The sequence below is a fragment of the Fundulus heteroclitus genome, unplaced genomic scaffold (assembly GCF_011125445.2).
Source record: "Fundulus heteroclitus isolate FHET01 unplaced genomic scaffold, MU-UCD_Fhet_4.1 scaffold_121, whole genome shotgun sequence".
Taxonomy (NCBI): Eukaryota; Metazoa; Chordata; class Actinopteri; order Cyprinodontiformes; family Fundulidae; genus Fundulus; species Fundulus heteroclitus.
Genome location: NW_023396533.1, coordinates 369,649 through 389,029, shown reverse-complemented (window position 1 = coordinate 389,029; position 19,381 = coordinate 369,649). Strand labels below are relative to the sequence as shown.

Genomic DNA, 19,381 nt, shown 5'->3' with positions numbered 1-19,381 from the left:
AAACATACACTATATTGCCAAAAGCATTCACTCTCTAATTGAACTCAGGTGTTCCAATCACTTCCATGGACACTTGTACAATCAAGCACCTAGGCATGCGGACAGTTTCTAGATGGAATGGGTCATTTGCAAAAGCTCAGTGAATTCCACCATTGTACTGTGATACGATGCCGCATATGTAATAGGTGCAGTCAGATAAACTCCTTGCTCCTAAATATTCTACAGTCAACTTTCAGTGTTATTAGTGGAAGTAATTGGAAATGAACAGCAACTCAGCCATGAAAACTGATGGAGCTTGGGCAGCGGCTGCAAAGGTGCACAGTGTGAGAAGGTCTCCAAATTTCTAAATAAATGAATCAATTAATTAATAAAGAAAGAATTATTTAATGCATTTGACTAAAAATTGGTTTATGAGTGTACAAATATGATACATTTTATTTACTTGTACCACAGGCTGGGACCTATAAATGACCACCTTAATGCTTGTTTGTTTTTCATAAGTAATTGTCTCTTCCAAAATGGACTGTTGACCAACCATGACATCTGTTAGAAAAGCTACAAAACAAGCTGCTCTCGGAGTTGTACAAAAGAGCAGGTATTTCCTATAATTCTCATCCTGCATCACGGAGTGGCTGGTCCCTCTTTCCAGCAATCATTGGGAGAGAGTCAGCACACATCCTGCACAGGTCACCAGTTCATCACAGGGAAACATAGACACACAGGACAAACATAAATGCACACTCAGACCAAAGGGCTGTGGAAGGAAGCTGGAAGACCAAGAGAGAACCCATACATGCACAGGGGGAACATGCAAACCCTGTACAAAAAGTTCCCAGGCAAGGATTTGAACCCATGACCTTTTTTCTGTAGGGCATCAGTGCTAACATCTGCACCACAGTGTGGATGACAGTAAAAGCATGGAACATACTGATGAATAGAAATTTGTAAATGCAGTTATGAATCTTGGTTATTCATCATAGGTTCTACATCAGCTAAGTTCTTCTACAGATAAATAGGCTCAGAATGAAAGTCTATTTGCCATATAAACATAGAAAATCTTCTAGTCGACACGTCAAGATAAAAGATGTACAGAACCGATATATACTTCCTTTAAACAGACACCCTGCCTTCAGATTTAGGAAGATAAAAGATTAAAAAAATTAAATTGTTAATTGCAGATAATAACATAACATACTTGTTCATTTTTTTTATAGATTTATTGATATAAAACCCTACACCGATAAGTTGGTGTAGAAAATGGATGCATGGTGGTATTGATTTGATTTACAACTCTGGGTTAAAGCATTTCTTTTTTTAAACGAGTAACAGTTTTTTGTCACATGAGCTAAACCTCTCCTCTGTAACGCCTTACTCTGAGCTGCTAACTAAAACCATCTCTCCATCTTATTGGTCTGAGATTCCTAGATCTGTTGAATATTACCCTGAACAGAGTTCCCAGGCAATCTATTTAAGACGGTGACGGGGGATATTAATCTAGCTTCTCACAGTTTACTGTGTCACATCCTGCTTCCGATTACAAATTAGTCACAAATTAGCCTAAGCAGCAACTATCCTTCACAACCCATCCATCCATCCATCTTCTTCCACTTATCCGGGGTCAGGTCACGGGGGTAGCAGCTTCAGTAGGGAGGCCCAGACGTCTCTCTCCCCAGCCACTTGGGCTAGCTCCTGGCCCAAGTTCCCAGGCCAGCATAGTCATCCTAACCAGATGCCCGAGCCACCTCAACTGGCTCCTCTGGACGTGGAGGAGTTGCGGCTCTACTCTGAGTCCTCCCCGGATGACTGAACTCCTCACCCGATCTCTAAGGGAGAGCCCAGACACACTACGGAGAAAACTCATTTCGGCCGCTTGTATCCGGGATCTCGTTCTTTCGGTCATGACCCAAAGCTCGTGACCATAGATGAGGGTAGGAACGTAGATTGACCGGTAAATCGAGAGCTTCGCCTTTTGGCTCAGCTCTCTCAGCACCACAACGGATCGGTACAGCGCCCGCTTCACACCAGACGCCACACCAATCCGCCTGTTGATCTCCCGCTCCATCTTCCCTTCATTCAGACCCCAAGATACTCAAACTCCTTCACAACCCTTAACTTGTTAATGTCTGCCTTTCCTCCATTTACCAATGTGCACTTAATATCTGAGCTAGAAATATTTTAGTGAATAGGAATAATAAATTCCAAGGGTGTTGTTTTAAAATATTTGGGCTAAGGCAATCTTTAAAAACCTCCTAACCTAATATTTAATGAACCAAACAGAAAGACAATTTTACCACCATTAAAAAACTCAATTAATAATATGACAATAATCGAATGTCCACAAATTCTTTACAATTTTGTGATTCTTTAATTAGTCATGCTTTAGCAGGGTTAACTAACAGCATGATTTCAGCAGCAAAGAATAATCAAATCCATCCATCCATTCATCCATCCATTTTCTAACCCACTTAGTCCCTCATGGGGTCGTGGGGATTGCTGGTGCCTATCTCCAGCATTCACTGGGAAAAATTGGAAAAATTTGAACAATTAGAACAATTAGAATAATTGGAAGTATTTGAAGAATGTGAAGAATTTCAAGCAATTTGCATTGATTTCAATGGGAACAGCCAAAAAAATCACTATGAAATATTTTAAAAAGTGTAAAAGCAGGGTGCGATTTGCTGGGGGGGATGGGGGGATTTTCCCCCCTCTGGTTGTGATGTCCCCCCCTCTGGTCATTCATGTTTTATCCCTGGGGGGGATACATTCCTCCCCCCTCTGATCTGAATGAGTAATATCATCAGGGGTTAAAGTTCTCCGTCGCTGCGACAGATTTCCGTCATTTGGAAAATGAGCGCAAAATGTTCTGTGTAGACTTTTTATTCAAGATTTTAAACAGAAGCTCCGCTCAACCAATGAAATCTGGCAGAGCCAGGACATTAGCCAATCAGAAAGAGAGTAGGGCGGGTCTTTGCAACGCGGAGGTCTCCCATCTGAGTTTTATCGGTGTTTAATCATTTTAACTTTTGGAAGAACATCTCAAACTGACCACAGATGCATGAATGAAAGAAGCGATGGGGGACATTCTAAAACGCTTAACGTGAAAAACGCTTAACGTGAAAAAACTTAACGTAGTTTAATGTACCTAATCAACGATCAATGATCACCAAATTTCTCTTCATATTGTGTTCGATATTTTTATAGTTTTATGTGCTTATGAAGAGCAATATGAGAGAAAAATTTGGTGATCACCGAACGTTGTTTAGGTACATTAAACCACGTTAAGTTTTTTCATATAGCCAGCCTCTATTAAATACTTAATGTCATATAACGTCCATAATAATTGGACTTTGGTTTTGATTTTTTGATAGTCTCATGTACTTATGAGGAGCAATATATGAGAGAAATTTGGTGATCACTGAGCGTTGTTTAGTTGCATTGAATTGCGTTAAGCTTTTTCCTTTGCCTCAATGAGGCAGAAACGCTTAATGTTAGATAATGTCCATAATAATTGGACTTTGGGTTTGACATTTTGACAGTTTTATGTGCTTATTAGGAGCAATATGAAAGAGAAATCTGGTGATCATTGATCATTGATTAGGTACATTAAACCACGTTAAGCCTTTTTCTCGCCCTAGGCGCCAATGAAGAAGAAAACGTTAATGTGAGATATCTTCTATAAACGTTGGATTTTGGTTTATTTTTTTTTGACAGGCTTAAGTCTTCATGACAAGATATGGCCATGCGAAATTTGGTGATGATTCCTCGTTGTTTTCCTACCTTAAGCCACGTTAAGCTTTTTCACGTTAAGCGTTTTAGAACGTCCCGTAAGTGTGTCTGTCGCTGCTCCTGCAGCTAATTAATGAACTATTTCCACCTGTGGCTATGTCGCCTGTCAGTGTTTATTCCCTCGCTTCCAGTACTTTGGCTGATAAACGCAGCAACTAACCAGGGATATCCTCATGATTCACTGGTATGTTTTATTTAAAACGGAAAGAGTAACGCTCTAGCTCGGCTAATTTAGCATGACACGCTTTTCTTTAAAAAAGAAGGCAGAGCTGCAGTCAGAGCGGCTGTCAGTCAGTATGCAGCAGCCTCCACCTCATGAGGAGCTGAACCAGGACACTCGTTAAATAAAATGACAAGGATTTTGATGCATACAGATTATAAAGGAAACTACATAAAAAATAAACAAATAAACTGCAGCTACAACATGGACTGGAGAACAGGTTCTAATTGTGTGAGACCAGAGAAAGGCGATTCTCAGACTTTTTGTAGTTATTTTTACACAGAGTGGAGCGTGATGTGAAGCCAGTCGCACCAGAAACACGTTAAATAGACTCATGTGAATCTATGGACTTATTTTACTCCAACCCAAAAACACCTGCCAGACAGACAAGCTAAACCAGCCAAGATTACCTTGAACAATATTTAACTTAGCAGAAGTTTAATAACATTTTTTTAATGTTCTTTGAAAGCAAGTTACGTTTTTTTCTGATAAACTTTAAACAATTTTACTAAACTTTTTAAAAATGTAACCTCCCATCCATGGATTTTCTTTACCTGCTTTTCCGTACAGGTGTTACGTCATGCCATATCTGATTCGAAAACACGGCTTGACGTAACACAGGGTCGTGGAGGGGCTGGTGACTATCTCCAGCAGTCAATCAGCGAGAGGTGGGGACACCCTGAACATGTCACTGGGCTAAAATATAACCGTTTTTATAAATTTAAAAAAAAGTTAATGCCTTTTTATAAACTCATGAGTTGTGATAATTAATTGTTGAGCAATAACGGGCAAAGCAGAGACTGATTATTGTAACGTGGGATCTGTGTCGTGTTGGTTTGTGTCCCTCTTTGTCCATGGCTATTGTTGGCCTTGTATGATCATAGGATTGATTTATATTTAATGTACAGGTGTGAAGATGATGATGTAATGATGCAAGCTGCTGTCTTTTGAATTAGCTGCAGTTTATGGAGGGTTTTCCGGGGGACAAGGAGGGAAGGGTTTTGAAATTGTAAAGGGGAAAGGTGAGTGGACAGTGGACCAGTTTGGCAAAAGTGCGAAGGAAGAACTTGCTTGATGCTGCAAGTATTAAAGTTACCCAGATTATGTTATGGATGTGGAAAGTGAAGGAGATTATGGAGAGGGCTGTCCAGGATGGCACCAAGGCTCTAAAGCAGAAATGTGGGAGAGATACAGGAATTGTCAATGGAACTACCAGATTTGGTTAAAGTGGACTTTGCACAATAAGCAAATGAGGTTACTAAGGTGGCATGACGTCCACGGCCCCGGAATATATGGGCTGACTAGAAGAATTTTCAGTCAAATTGATTATTTTTGCTTTAACCCCTGAATATTATGGATTTATATTAATACATGTCTTGTGTCCTTCACATCTGTAAATTAATTTTTTTGTTTGTTTTTAAAGAGTGTTATTACCTTTTCTGCTCAAAGCGGTTAAAGTAAACTAATACCCACTCCCGAGTCCCGACAGTAGATGGCGCAAGTTTAAAAACAATAGTCTAACCTACTGGACCTAGCTAGCTACCTGAAAGAGCACCTGCTAGCTAACTTTTGAAATGATCCCCCCCTCTGGTTTTTTTGCAAATCGCACAGTGTGTAAAAGTTAGCATAACCATGCCAGGAACGAGCCGAACGTTTTGATACCAAAATTGTTCAATCGGTTGAAGTATGCAGGAGTAGGGAGACTGCGACAGAATAATAATAATAGTAATAAAGAAAAACAGGAAAACAATAAGTAATTATTATTATAAAATAAGGCACAGCTCATCAGCTGTGTGCTTTGAAACTGTATATTTAGTTTCAAAGCTTGCAGTTTAGGCCGCAAGCTTGGGGCCTCTCAGTAGTGGGAGCTTTACTACAGCGGCCACTGCTCCTGGAGTAGACTGCTCCTTCACCTGGCTGTTGTCAGTCAAGGAGTTACAATTTAAAGATTTTTAACCGCAGTAAAATTATTTTTATTAGTTTGATTTTGCGCTGACTCCAAGGCTGCGGGCAGTGGAGAGAGCGTCAAGCTTTTGCAGAGTTTGAGCTGCTTTCAGCGGCCACCTCTGTCAAAGCACCCAGCTTCTCCCCCTGGGTGCTCTGAGTCTTGAAGGCAGAGACAAAACTTAACAGCTTTCAGTGTGTGTAAAATGAGAGTCTCGATAAAACCACAGATCTGACACAGCAGTCTTGGTATAGAAAGCTGAAGTGTCCTTTTTTCTTTCTTTTTCATTCAGGCATGGTTCATAGTTTGTAAATAATAAAATTTGATTTTGGTTTGACCTACTCTGACCATAGTGGTCTTAACATTAATGTCATTCTTAAGTTTTTCAGGACTTTCTCGGAGAGAGGCTTGTTTGTCCTCTGGGGATAGAACACAGGCTAGGATATTGGATCAAGAAAATCCAACATGTTGAATATCCCTGAATTGAGGTCAGAGCGGTCCTGGCATCCTTCCATGCATACTAAATAACTCTTAACGCAACACACATAGTAGCTATATCTCTTAAGATTATCTTAAGGGCCATCCCAATAATCAGGGCATGTCTGACTGGGAAGATCAGGGCAAACATCAGGCTAATTATCCTGCCAAGTGAACCAGACTTTAGTGCCAAAGTGGGCCTCACAGATTTACTTTCACAATGAAGCATTTGTGCTTTCACTATAGTGCTACACTTGATATGTTTGCAAAAAACTTTATGGTATATTATTTTAGGATTATTTCAAGTTTTATGGACGCAGAAACCGAGAGGTAAAAGAGAAAAAGAGGATAAAACAAAGGTGAGACAAAATTTAAAAAGGGAGTAAAGATGACAAAAATAGAACAGAATAAAAATAGAGTGCTAGGTAAGATCCTCAAAGTCTGCTTTTACAGCTGTAGAAAGAGATATCAAAAAGAAAAAAAACGACACAAAAAGTATCACAGTTACAAATAACCAACACCTATGGTAAATCATTGAAAATGCAGTATTAGTACAAGATATATTTAGTGACAGCCTAAGCTAAATTCAGTGGTTATCTGTGTCTCTGTAATCACATAGACCCAAGCAGCTGAGTGTCTGGGAGAGCGTGTTTGTATATGTAGAAAGATGCTCAAATAGTGGTTGTGAGGAGACAAAAACCTGTCCCCTCATTTTTAAGATACGCCTTTATTTTGAAATTCAGGCATAAGACTACAGTGAACAGTGACTACAGTGAACAGATGATCTATTATTGTTATTATTATTATTATATTATTATCATTATTTAGATTAATGTAAATGATAGTGTTAGATGGACAGATGATAATGCATTATATTGATCACATTGATTGGAAATCTTGAGATACTGTGTGATATCGGCAAATATCATATTATCTTACAAACTGATATAACATTTCATCAGGACAAAGCAAGTGATTTACACCGGGGCATCAAGTTCCCAGACCTGGGAGGTGATCCCCATCACCAGGATGGAGAAGAGAAGACCGCTCAAGCTACGAACTGAGATGAGACAGGGCCGATCACCTCTCCAATCTGTGCAAACCTGCTCCATTCCCCAATTGCATGACAGTGAAACTGTGACCCATGATATTCTCCTTCCAGATTGAGTTGTACTGATGTCCCCAGTGCTGATGAGCAGCAGTCAGCTGAGTCCCAGGTTTGTGAAGAAACTTTTAATTGGAAGGTCAGAGATGGACAAGTCATACAAACCACCCCCCCCCCCAGGTCCCCTGCTTGCTGTCTTTGATTACATGAAGCATATTTCCTTTCCTCACTTGACAAACTGGCTACCAGTATGAAACCATCTGAGAGACCATAGTATATACCTTCTGCCACTTTTTAATTGACGGATGATTAATGACCCTAATCATTTCCGGTCTCCCTTGATTTCCGCCCCCCCCCCCTTGATTTCCGGTCCCCCTCCCCATTTCTGTCCTCCCTTGATTTCCGGCCTCCCTTTGATTTCCTGCCTTACCCATATTATATTATTATCATTAATATGATATTATTATTATTAATATAGTTTATCCACATCCAGTAATTTAATTTATCTTATACACATCCAATGATTTAATTTTTATCCACATTCAGTTATTTAATTTTTATACACACTCAATCTGATGCTTAACAGCAGCATACCACCCATATTAAATTATTAAATGATGATATTAATTATAATACAATTCACAAATTATATCTATTTATTTCGGTTGTACACATGCAATTAATGTATCTTATACGCACTCAATCTAACGCTCAGCAGCATACCAGCCACACTCTACGTAAGCTTTGCCGAATACCGATCCTACGTGAAAAAACCTCCGTCCCGCACCGTTGTGATTGCGCTGAAATAGAGAATCCTTAATCTTTAATCCTGATATAAAGATTAATTCAGTTTGGAAGCACGACAAAAAGCGTCTTCATAGTGCAGCCTCTCACTCTCTTACTGATCACGACCTAAGTTTCACGAGATCTGTTGAGGAGGGGAGGAGCTGTGTCAAACACATGTGCTGCGTTTGCATGCAGCAGGAAGGGGAGACAATATCGATCCGGCATTTGCAGTCAGCAAATTCGTGCAGAGCGTTATCTTATCATTTTCACACAACAGCAAAACCGTCCTTTCAACGAGCATGACATCCTTTCATTGTTAGTTAATAAACAAAAACACAGAGCCTCTCTGTTATCTTCATCAACAGAGTGTCTGGTCAGCGCAGATCAGTGGATGGACACTACACTTCCTGGTCAACTAGGGAGCCGAACAGGAAACCTCCCTCTTATCTCAATAAACCAGTGACCATCGCCGCTCAGTGCGCCACACACCAGGCCATTGTTAGTTAGTCAGCAAAACAGGAAGCGTTTCAACTTATCTCAATAAGACACTGCTCAGCGCAGGTCGGGGTATCCGGCCTCGGTAAAACTTAGTATACCGCTGGAAGTCACGACTCTCTCGGTAAACGCATCCTCTCAGTACCAGAAATGTATAAAAATGCTCATTCGGTGCAAGGCAATCATCACTTGGCACCATGCCAGAAACCTCTTCTGCTTCGGTCCTCACTAACGCTCAGATCCATCCCGAGGGTCAGAACGCAGGGCCCAACCCACAATATGGCATACGCTTCTTCGGTAAGTTATCTTTTCTAATGAATAGGCCTGTATCCTAACGATTTTTAAGTTATACGTTGAATACAGGGTGGGGGGAATCCTCTCTTTGACGCTACTGGTCATGTGATACCGTAGTAATCTTCCTTGGGGAATACCCTTACGCTTTTTGGCTGTGTAACAATATATGTTTAATTATTTTTCAGACCTCAAAAGGTGTGGAGCAAGAAAATGTAGTTTTAACACCGTCGATCTACAGTAGAATTTACTTTCATAAAGATAAAGTATCTAAAGTATTTAAAGATACTAATACGTTGTTTTAACCATTTTCTTTTTATTCTTTTAGGGTTTTTAGATGGGAACGTTCTATAAGGTGAGGAAACACTGAGCAAAAACCTAGCAATATAATCCTTGTGATGGATAGGCTACAAAGAGATGTGCAATAAGGAAAAGTACCCCTCTTCAGCACACTGTGACAAGGACAAAGACATTTACGTGTGAAATGTTTGTCTCCCCTTTATTATAACTTTTTCATGCATTGTTACCATCAAGGCTCCGTATAAAATTAAGCATTGTAAAAATGAAAAATGATTGAACTTTTTGGTGCTTACAGCTGTTTCTTATTTTTTCTTCATTCAATTTTGCACAAATATCCTATTTCTCAATAAACTATACATTGAAAGGGTGGCTCTTTTGGAAGTGGGTTTCTGTTATTACAAGTTAGTCTCTGTCCTGCAGTATCAACAAAATAAACTGTATTTGTAAAGCACTTTTCAGTTCTGCCTCACATAGGTTAAAAAAATAACTAAACTGAGAGAAAAAGGTTATATGGATGAAAGTAATTTATGATGAATGGCTGAAAAACGGTTGTGGAGTTTAATGAAGAAACTGCATTAAATATGAAAACTTAACACAAGCTATCATCATGGAAAAGCTAAATGTTTTTACAGGCTCTGCTGTAAATGTTACAATTTAAAAGACATAATACAAGATATTGATTATGTTAAACCTCCATGAAGTTGAACTTAGTTATCTGCTGCAGATATCAGGGGCTTCTCATTTTACCTCACTGTTGATTAATATAACACTTCACATACTAAAACACAGTTTTCTTGTTTAACAGAATAGTTTCTTTCTGAATTTTTACAACATTTTTGACATTTGAGTAAACGTTTAACCTTGGCTGAACAGAAGATGGGTCTTATTATCGATATGTCCATAAATTCTAAAACACGTCAACCAGCTTCTTGGGAGTCAGGGTTTCATCACAAACTGAAAACCTAACTGTTCTGGGACTTAGACTGGAACTGTGTGCTTCAGTCAGAAGAGACTAAGCTTTAGCCTTTTGGAAACAAGCACTGCAGCAGGGTTTGGGGTCAAACAATGCATTAAAGTTTGTGGTTGTAACATGACAAAATGTGGAAAAACTTCCCGAGGTTTTGAATACTATCTTATTTATTAGTAAATTAAATCTACCTGTGTATCGTTTTGTTTCTTTGTTGTTGTTTTTTTGGAGCCAAGGATTTCGGCATATCTGTCTCAGAGATTGGTTTCTAAATCTGGTTTACTGAATAAAACATAGAAAGTCCACTATTACCATCCTTAAAGCAGTCAGCTTCACCATGATAGCACGTTAAAATTCATTGCATTTAAATAAAAATAAACAAAAGTAAATTGTAACAATATGGTTCTAATTCATCAGATCTTGACTAATTTAACCTTTTTCCTACTAGGTTTCTAAACATTGAATGCTTTTTCTCAGGATTCCAAAGTCTGTATAACCAATAAATCAGTTTTTCTCACTAATCTCTAATTTTGTATCTTAAATGAAATATTTCTTCAAAGGAGCAGCTAAAATGTTCTTTCTTATTATTCTTCTGATAATTTAAGTCACACACTATTACACCCCAAAAGTTTTTTTTTAATATCTCACCTTTTATTTATATATTTTGGTAAACCCATAGTCTCTTACAGACGTTCAATTTATCTTTGGATCCTCTAAAGAATCGTCAAGGTCTTTTCTTAGCTAAAAGCATTAACTGAGTAGGTCAGTAATACGGGGCTGCTAAGAGCAAAATGGATTTAACTATAAGATGTAAGAATGTATAGACATTTTTAGATGATACTCCCACTTCATATTTTTATTTTTGGGTCTCATGTTTAGCTTGATTTCTATATGTTATGCCGCTACTGCTCAATAATTCCCCAATTCTCGGATGAATAAAGTACATCATGTGTTATTTGAGTTTGTCCAAATGAATTGATGCCCTGTGAAAACAGGGCTTTCGCTGTTTAATGAAAATGTATTATAGGCACACCATCACTTTGTTCCTGGTGTACTTCTAATACACGTAACTGCCGTATGCATGTATCAGTTAAATATCAGCTAACGTTCTTACAATGTGAAAGACTTAAATTTTAAATACAATAATGATGAAACTATATAGAAATGATTTCAGTGTAGTCTGAAAAGTTATTTGAGTAATTTAATTGAAAGTTTTATAATGTATTGATTACATTTTTATGTAAAATGTCACAAAGTAAAGGCTATATGATAAGAAACACTGCACAAAAAAATGTGTAATTTTTTTTGTCACTGTTGTTAAATCTGACTATTCTTTTGATTATTTGACTCCATTCTGATTTCAGTTTCAAATGAACAATCCTTTATAATTTCAGCACATAGTCTCTTGCAACTAGGTCCTCCAAATGCAAACCGTTAATGCTATAAAATAATAACTTGGGTGACATTCGTAAACGGGGCTCGTAAACAACTCAGCAGGTTTTTAACCACTGAAATTAGACCCCTTATAAACTTCATACTATCCATCCTCTTTACCCAACACAGATTCAAAGTCCATCCATTTTCTGACCCGCTTAATCCCTCATGGGGTCGCAGGGGGTGCTGGTTCCTATCTCCAGCATTCACTGGGCAAGAGGCGGGGTACACCCTGGACAGGTCGGCAGTCTGTCGCAGGGCAACACAGAGACAGATAGGACAAATAACCATTCACGCACAAGGAGAATTTAGAGAGGCCTAACAGTCCTAACAACCTAACAGTCATGTTTTTGGACTGTGGGAGGAAGCCGGAGTAGATTCAAAGTCTGATAAGCAATAAAATATTTTTCTGCAAGATTACCCTAAAGGAGTAATAACCGGTGGGTTTTTATAGCATATATGCCGTAAAGTGACACACACACACCCTGACCTATTTGACACCTTAGCCCATGGCCCAGAAAAAAGTGAGTGCCTCATTTTACATTCAAGTCCTCACTTTACTAGTAAAATTAGCAAAATTATTTGTCGCTCAGCTGCAAGTACAGTGAGGCTAAAGTTACTATCCCCACTCGTATTGTATGTTGGGTTCTTACAACCACAAAATACAACTTTAGAAAGAAGAAAAAAAGACTCAGGTTTTCAGGTTTTAATTTGATATTTTTCCATAAATCGACATACGATACAATTTTACTAACACTATCAATCTGGCTGAAGCCCTACATGAACGTAGGCTGGCTGAGGCTTATTCATTTGTTGTCATTAAGCGTGAACTGCACCGATTTTTCCTCAATCTGGCGCTGCTCTGTAAAGACAGTGAATAATCAACAGTCCTGGGGGATTGTGATCCCTTTCATCCGTACTTCAGAGCATAAACGCTGAAAATATGCTAACTTTACAGGTTAAAATCTCTTAAAAAGTCAGAAGATTGCTACCGTTGGCATATCTGCGGTGAAGCTCAAAGTGGACGTTCAAGCTTCATTTGATTAAACATTTACGCCAATAATTTGTAGATTTTATCAAAGCGGTTGAATGCAAACTCTATAAAACAGCGGCATTCACAGAGGGTTGCTGGGTATAGTTGTGTTTGTAAACTAGATGAAAACTAAAAGAAACTTCCATCCTCCACAAAACCCCACCTTTAGTTCAGGGTTCATCCTTAAAACTCTGCCTTCCTACCAGGGGTCCGTTTCTACCCACTTTTAGCCATTTAGCCCCGGATCCTGCAGTGGAGATGTAGCTTTAGGGGTTTTACAACACTGGTTTAGCTTTTAGAGAGTCTGGTGGTATGCGGCTGCCTTTGATTTCACAACAAAATCCAACAATGTTGTGTTTGTCAGCAGTTTTGTCGAGTAAAAGAAGAAGTTTAGACAATTACTGCCATCATTCAACAAGAAAAAGCCACTTCCAAACCTGTTGATTTGACCTAAGCTCCCCCCAACTAAATATGACCCCGGATAGAAAGCCCCAGCCTTCTCTAGTCGTACACAAAAGCAAGACCTCAAATCTGAATTCACAACTAGCAGCAACGGAAACACATTTTGTGTTTTTGTATAAAGTAATGTAAGTATTTCACTCTTTCTAGTTACAGTTGGAAAAAAGAAAGAAATAATGAAACCACCTTCCAAGCAAGAATCACTGAAATTTAAAGCTAGATAAATGAAACAACAACTTTAACACAGATGATAAACTCTACATTCAAAGCCAACTTAACTGGACACAACTTGACTGAAGAAATGCACAGAGAAGCGTGGGCAAATAGGAAATTATTGTATATATTGCATTTTATGTCCTCCCCCGCCATTGGCTCCGATGGCAGGGGAGGAAGCCGGTCCGACCGGGCAGGCCCAAACGCACTGTGAGGGTTTGCTGGGAACGTCTGGCAGAGTCCCCTGTGAGGCAGAGCTTTAACTCCCACCTCCGGGAGAACTTTAAACACGTCCCGAGGGAGGCGGGGGACATTGAGTCTGAATGGACCATGTTCCACGCCTCTATTGCTGAGGCGGCTAGTCGGAGCTGTGGCCGCAAGGTTGTCGGTGCATGTCGTGGCGGCAACCCTCAAACCCGCTGGTGGACACCAGCGGTGAGGGAAGCCGTCAAGCTGAAGAAGGAGTCCTATCGGGCTTTTTTGGCCTGTGGGACTCCGGAAGCAGCTGATGTGTACCGGCAGTCGAAGCGGCAGGCGGCTCGGCTGGTCGCCGAGGCAAAAACTCGGGCGTGGGAAGAGTTCGGAGAGGCCATGGAGAAAGACTTCCGTACGGCTTCGAAGCGATTCTGGTCCACCATCCGGCGTCTCAGGAGGGGGAAGCAGTGCAGTACCAACACTGTTTACAGTGGGGGTGGTGTGCTGCTGACCTCGACTCGGGACGTCGTGCGTCGGTGGGCGGAGTACTTCGAAGACCTCCTTAATCCCACCAACACGTCTTCCATTGAGGAAGCAGAGCCTGAGGACTCTGGGTCGGGTTCTCCCATCTCTGGTGCTGAGGTTGCCGAGGTTGTTAAAAAGCTCCTCGGTGGCAAGGCTCCGGGGGTGGATGAGATTCGCCCTGAGTACCTTAAGGCTCTGGATGTTGTGGGGCTGTGTTGGTTAATGCGGCTCTGCAACATTGCGTGGACATCGGGGGCAGTTCCCCTGGATTGGCAGACTGGGGTGGTGGTCCCCCTATTTAAAAAAGGGGAACGGAGGGTGTGTTCCAACTACAGAGGAATCACACTCTTAAGCCTCCCTGGTAAGGTCTATTCAGGGGTTCTGGAAAGGAGGGTCCGTCGGATAGTCGAATCTCGGATTCAGGAAGAGCAGTGTGGTTTTCGTCCTGGCCGTGGAACACTGGACCAGCTCTATACCCTCAGCAGGATTCTTGAGGGGGCATGGGAGTTTGCCCAACCAGTCTACATGTGCTTTGTGGATCTGGAGAAGGCATTCGACCGTGTCCCCCGGGGGATCCTGTGGGGGGTACTCCAGGAGTATGGAGTACCGGACCCTTTAATAAGGGCTGTCAGGTCTCTGTACGACCGGTGTCAGAGTCTGGTCCGCATTGCCGGCAGTAAGTCGGACTCGTTTCCGGTGATAGTTGGACTCCGCCAAGGCTGCCCTTTGTCACCGATTCTGTTCATAACTTTTATGGTGTCCGGCCTTGAGGGGGGGGGGGGGGGGGGGTACTGTCATGGTTTAGGTTTTTGTCTGCCTTTAGTGTGCAATTCACTCAGCCCTCCCTCGCTCTGCTCCAGACACTAATTAGCCTTAACTCCCCGTCACCTGTCAGGCAGCAATTAACCCTGATCTGCCATCACCTGTTTCCACCGCTTTATAAGACTCACCTCTTTCTGTTCCCGTCGCCGGTCCATAGCGTTCACTCCCGCTCGGTCTTTGCCAGTATTCTTGTCAGCTCCGTTTGTTACCGTCAGCCTGAAGACTCCTTTCAACCTGGTTTTTGTTACAGTCAGCCCATAGACTTTCCGTCAGTTTGTTTTCTCCAGAACACGGCGCAGACGTTCAGCTCTCCGGTGCACGGCTCAGACGTTCAGCTCTCCGGTGCACGGCTCAGACGTTCAGCTCTCCGGTGCTCGGATCAGACGTTCTGCTCTCCAATGCACGGCTCTGATGTTCAGCTTTCCACTGCACGGCTCAGACGTTCTGCTCTCCAGTGCACGGCTCTGATGTTCAGCTCTCCAGTGCACAGCTCTGACGTTCTGCTCTCCACTGCACGGTTCAGACGTTCTGCTCTCCACTGCACGGCTCTGATGTTCAGCTCTCCACTGCACGGTTCAGACGTTCTGCTCTCCAGAGCTCGGCTCAGATGTTTTGCTCTCCAGTGCTCGGCTCGGATGCTCTGCTCTCCAGTGTTCGGCTCAGAGGTTCTGCTCTCAAGTCCACGGCTCCAGAGTTCCTCCCGGTCAGTCTCTCCACACGCCTCCTGCCGGCCAGCTTCTACACCCTACACCTCCGTCTGTTGAAAGACTCTGGTCTCATCATCCATCTTCCACACCATTCAATAAAACTCACTCATAAGAACTGACTCTGTGTGTGCGTGCTGTGTCCGGGTTCATCCCAGAAAAATATCTTAACATTATGGACCGGCCAAGGGATGAACCCGAGCACGCACAGAGCCTGGTGTAGAAGCTGGTAGGATCTGCCTCGCCTCCGGTTCATCTCGCCGGGGTCGCCGTGTGGCGACACCCCGCCTCCGGTTCATCTTGCCTGGGTCGCCGTGCGGCGACGCCTTGCCTCTGTTTTTGTCTCGCCATGGTCGCTGGATTGCAACGTCACGCTTCCGGTTTGTCTGCCGGGGTCGCATCCGCGACGCCCCGCTTCTGACTCTGTTTTCTGGTTCGCCTTTCGCAAGTTCCGCCTCCTACGCTGCGCAGCCGTTAAAGACGGCGCTCCTCGTCGTCGCTGCCCAGCGTTGATTTTTGCCGCTGCCCAGCATACAGAGACTTTGCTGTCCAGCACGTCCTGGTTTCTGTTTTGTTTTAAGTTATTTTTGGGTCCTGGTTTTTGAGTTATTTTTTTAATTACTTAACGTTCCTTAGATTTCTTAAAGTTATTCAGGTTTGGTTTTGTTGTGTTCTGGTTCTGCTTTAGTTTCTAGTCTTTTTGTATATTTTTTATTGTTTTAGAAGAATTATTTCCGCCTTCTGTTCTTTTGTTTTGGCTCAACCTTAGTTTTTTGGTTTACTTAGGATTTTTTGGGATTTATGTTGCTTTGAGTATTGTGTTTTATTTTGTTGTTTTTGTCCGGGTTTTTGTGTCCCAGGTTATTCTAGTCAATCGGGTTTTTCTTTAACATTCTAGTTTTTGGTTTTTTTTAGTCAGCTAGTTCGGGTTTTTGTTCTCCGTCTTCTTGTTTTAGCCATAGCCCTGATTTAGTGTTCTAGGTTCGCCTTTAGTCTTCTGAGTTTTGTTTTTTAGTTCCAGTTTTTTTTACCTTAGACTCCCTGTTCTGTTCCGTTTCATAGCTTTGCTTTAGCGTTTGGTTCCTTTCCTAGTTGTCAGTCGTGTTTTGATTTGTTTGTAGATCCGGTTTTAGCCCTGTAGCTTCGTCAGCCCTATAGTCCCTGTCTAGCCCCCGTAATTCCAGTCTAGCCCCTGTAGTTTCTGTCCTAGCCCTGTAGTTTTAGTCTTGTTCTGTATTTGTTTTTTCTTTATTAAGTTTTGTTTGTCTTTATTTTTTTCCCCCTTAGTATTTAGGTGTCTGGGGTCCTGCGCCATCTGGGTTCCTGCGCTGTATGGGTTCCTGCGTTGGATGGAGTCCAGCGCTCTTAAAGGTCCCTGCGCTCTCTAAGGTCCCTGCGCTTTCTAGGTCCCTACACCCTTCTCCTGTTTTCTATGTATGTTTTTGCCCTGTTTAGGTTAGTTTAGTTCCCTTCCGTAGTTGTTTTGTTCTGTCTTGCCCTAGTGTCTCTGTTTTGTTCCCCTAGCTCTCTAGTTCATGTTGTTCCCCTGTTTAGGTGCATGCAGGTCGCCACCAGAGCCCTCCGGCGCTCCCATGTCGTCGGTTAAGCCCTCTGGTGCGCCAGACTGTCGCTACCCTGCGCATGCAGGTGGCCGCCAGAGCCCTCCGGCGCTCCTATGTCGCCGGCTGAGCCCTCTGGTGCGCCAACCTGTCGCTACCCAGTGCACGCAGGTCGCCGCCAGAGCCCTCCGGTGCTTAAGTCGCTGTCTGTGCCCTCTGGCGCGCCTGGCCTGTCGCTGCCTAGCTCACCCTTTGTTCTTGGTTCCCTGCCGTGTTAGAACACCCTCTAGTTCCTGGCATTTAGACTTCTTGGTCCTCTGGCATGTTAGAACGCCTTCTGTCTTGGGTTTCTAGGTTCCCGGCGTGTTAGGACGCCCTCTGATTCTCGGTTCCCCGGCGTGTTAGGACGCCCTCTGATTCTCGGTTCCCCCGGCGTGTTAGGACGCCCTCTGATTCTCGGTTGCCCGGCGTGTTAGGACGCCCTCTTTTCTCGGTTGCCCGGCGTGTTAGGACGCCCTCTTTTCTCGGTTCCCCGGCGTGTTAGTACGCCCTCCATTTTTGTTCCCTGGTGTTTTAAATATTCCTGTTTCCCTTGTGCCCCAGCGTTCCCTTTGCGCCCCGGCAATCTCCTTCCTTGCGCCCCGGCGTTTTTCCCCAAGCCCCGGTGTTTCCCTCACGCCCCGGCGGGTTTCCCTCTGGCGTTGTCGTACGCCTGTTCTTCCCTCTGGCGTTGTCGTACGCCTGTTCTTCCCTTTGGCGTTAAGTACGCCCGTTCCTTCCCTCTGGCGTTGTCGTACGCCTGTTCTTCCCTCTGGCGTTGTCGTACGCCTGTTCTTCCCTCTGGCGTTGTCGTACGCCCGTTCCTTCCCCTTGGCGTTTCCATACGCCCGTTCCTTGGCGTTTCCATACGCCCGTTCCTTGGCGTTTCCATACGTCCGTTCCTTGGCGTTTTCATACGCCCGATCCTTGGCGTTTTCATACGCCCGATCCTTGGCGTTTTCATACGCCCGATCCTTCCCTTTGGCGTTAAGTACGCCCGTTCTTCCCTTTTGGCGTTTCCATACGCCCGATCCTTCCCTTTTGGCGTTTCCATATGCCCGATCCTTCCCTTTTGGCGTTTCGTGCGCCCGTTCCTTCCCTTTGGCGGTGTGTTGCGCCCGGCGCTGTCAAGCCCTCACTCTTTCCCCCGGCGCAGTCAAGCGTTCGTGCCTTTCCCTGATGTGCCGCGCCCTGGTTGTGCTTTGGCACATCAGTGTTCTCTAGCTCCTTGGTTCCCCGTGTTCTCTAGCTCCTTGGTTCCCCCGTGTTCTTTAGCTCCTTGGTTCCCCGTGGTCTCTAGCCTTAGTACTCCCTGTATTTCTCCTAGGCTTTTGTTTTCCTTGTGTTCTGAGGTTGTTCGACTCTTGCCCGCCATCCTAGAACCCCCTCCACCCACCCTGGGTGGGAGGTTCTGGGCCGTCCGGTGTCCGGCCTTGAGGGGGGGGGGGGGGGGGGTACTGTCATGGTTTAGGTTTTTGTCTGCCTTTAGTGTGCAATTCACTCAGCCCTCCCTCGCTCTGCTCCAGACACTAATTAGCCTTAACTCCCCGTCACCTGTCAGGCAGCAATTAACCCTGATCTGCCATCACCTGTTTCCACCGCTTTATAAGACTCACCTCTTTCTGTTCCCGTCGCCGGTCCATAGCGTTCACTCCCGCTCAGTCTTTGCCAGTATTCTTGTCAGCTCCGTTTGTTACCGTCAGCCTGAAGACTCCTTTCAACCTGGTTTTTGTTACAGTCAGCCCATAGACTTTCCGTCAGTTTGTTTTCTCCAGAACACGGCGCAGACGTTCAGCTCTCCGGTGCACGGCTCAGACGTTCAGCTCTCCGGTGCTCGGCTCAGACGTTCTGCTCTCCAATGCACGGCTCTGATGTTCAGCTTTCCACTGCACAGCTCAGACGTTCTGCTCTCCAGTACACGGCTCTGATGTTCAGCTCTCCACTGCACGGCTCAGACGTTCTGCTCTCAAGTCCACGGCTCCAGAGTTCCTCCCGGTCAGTCTCTCCACACGCCTCCTGCCGGCCA

The 19,381-nt window shown here is 43.4% G+C and overlaps 1 protein-coding gene across 2 annotated transcripts in view; it reads right to left on the bottom strand.

Annotated features, from left to right (window-relative positions):
- Positions 1 to 19,381, bottom strand: part of LOC105920858 (cell migration inducing hyaluronidase 1) — a 470,202-nt gene that overhangs the window by 219,896 nt on the left and 230,925 nt on the right. The window lies entirely within an intron of this gene.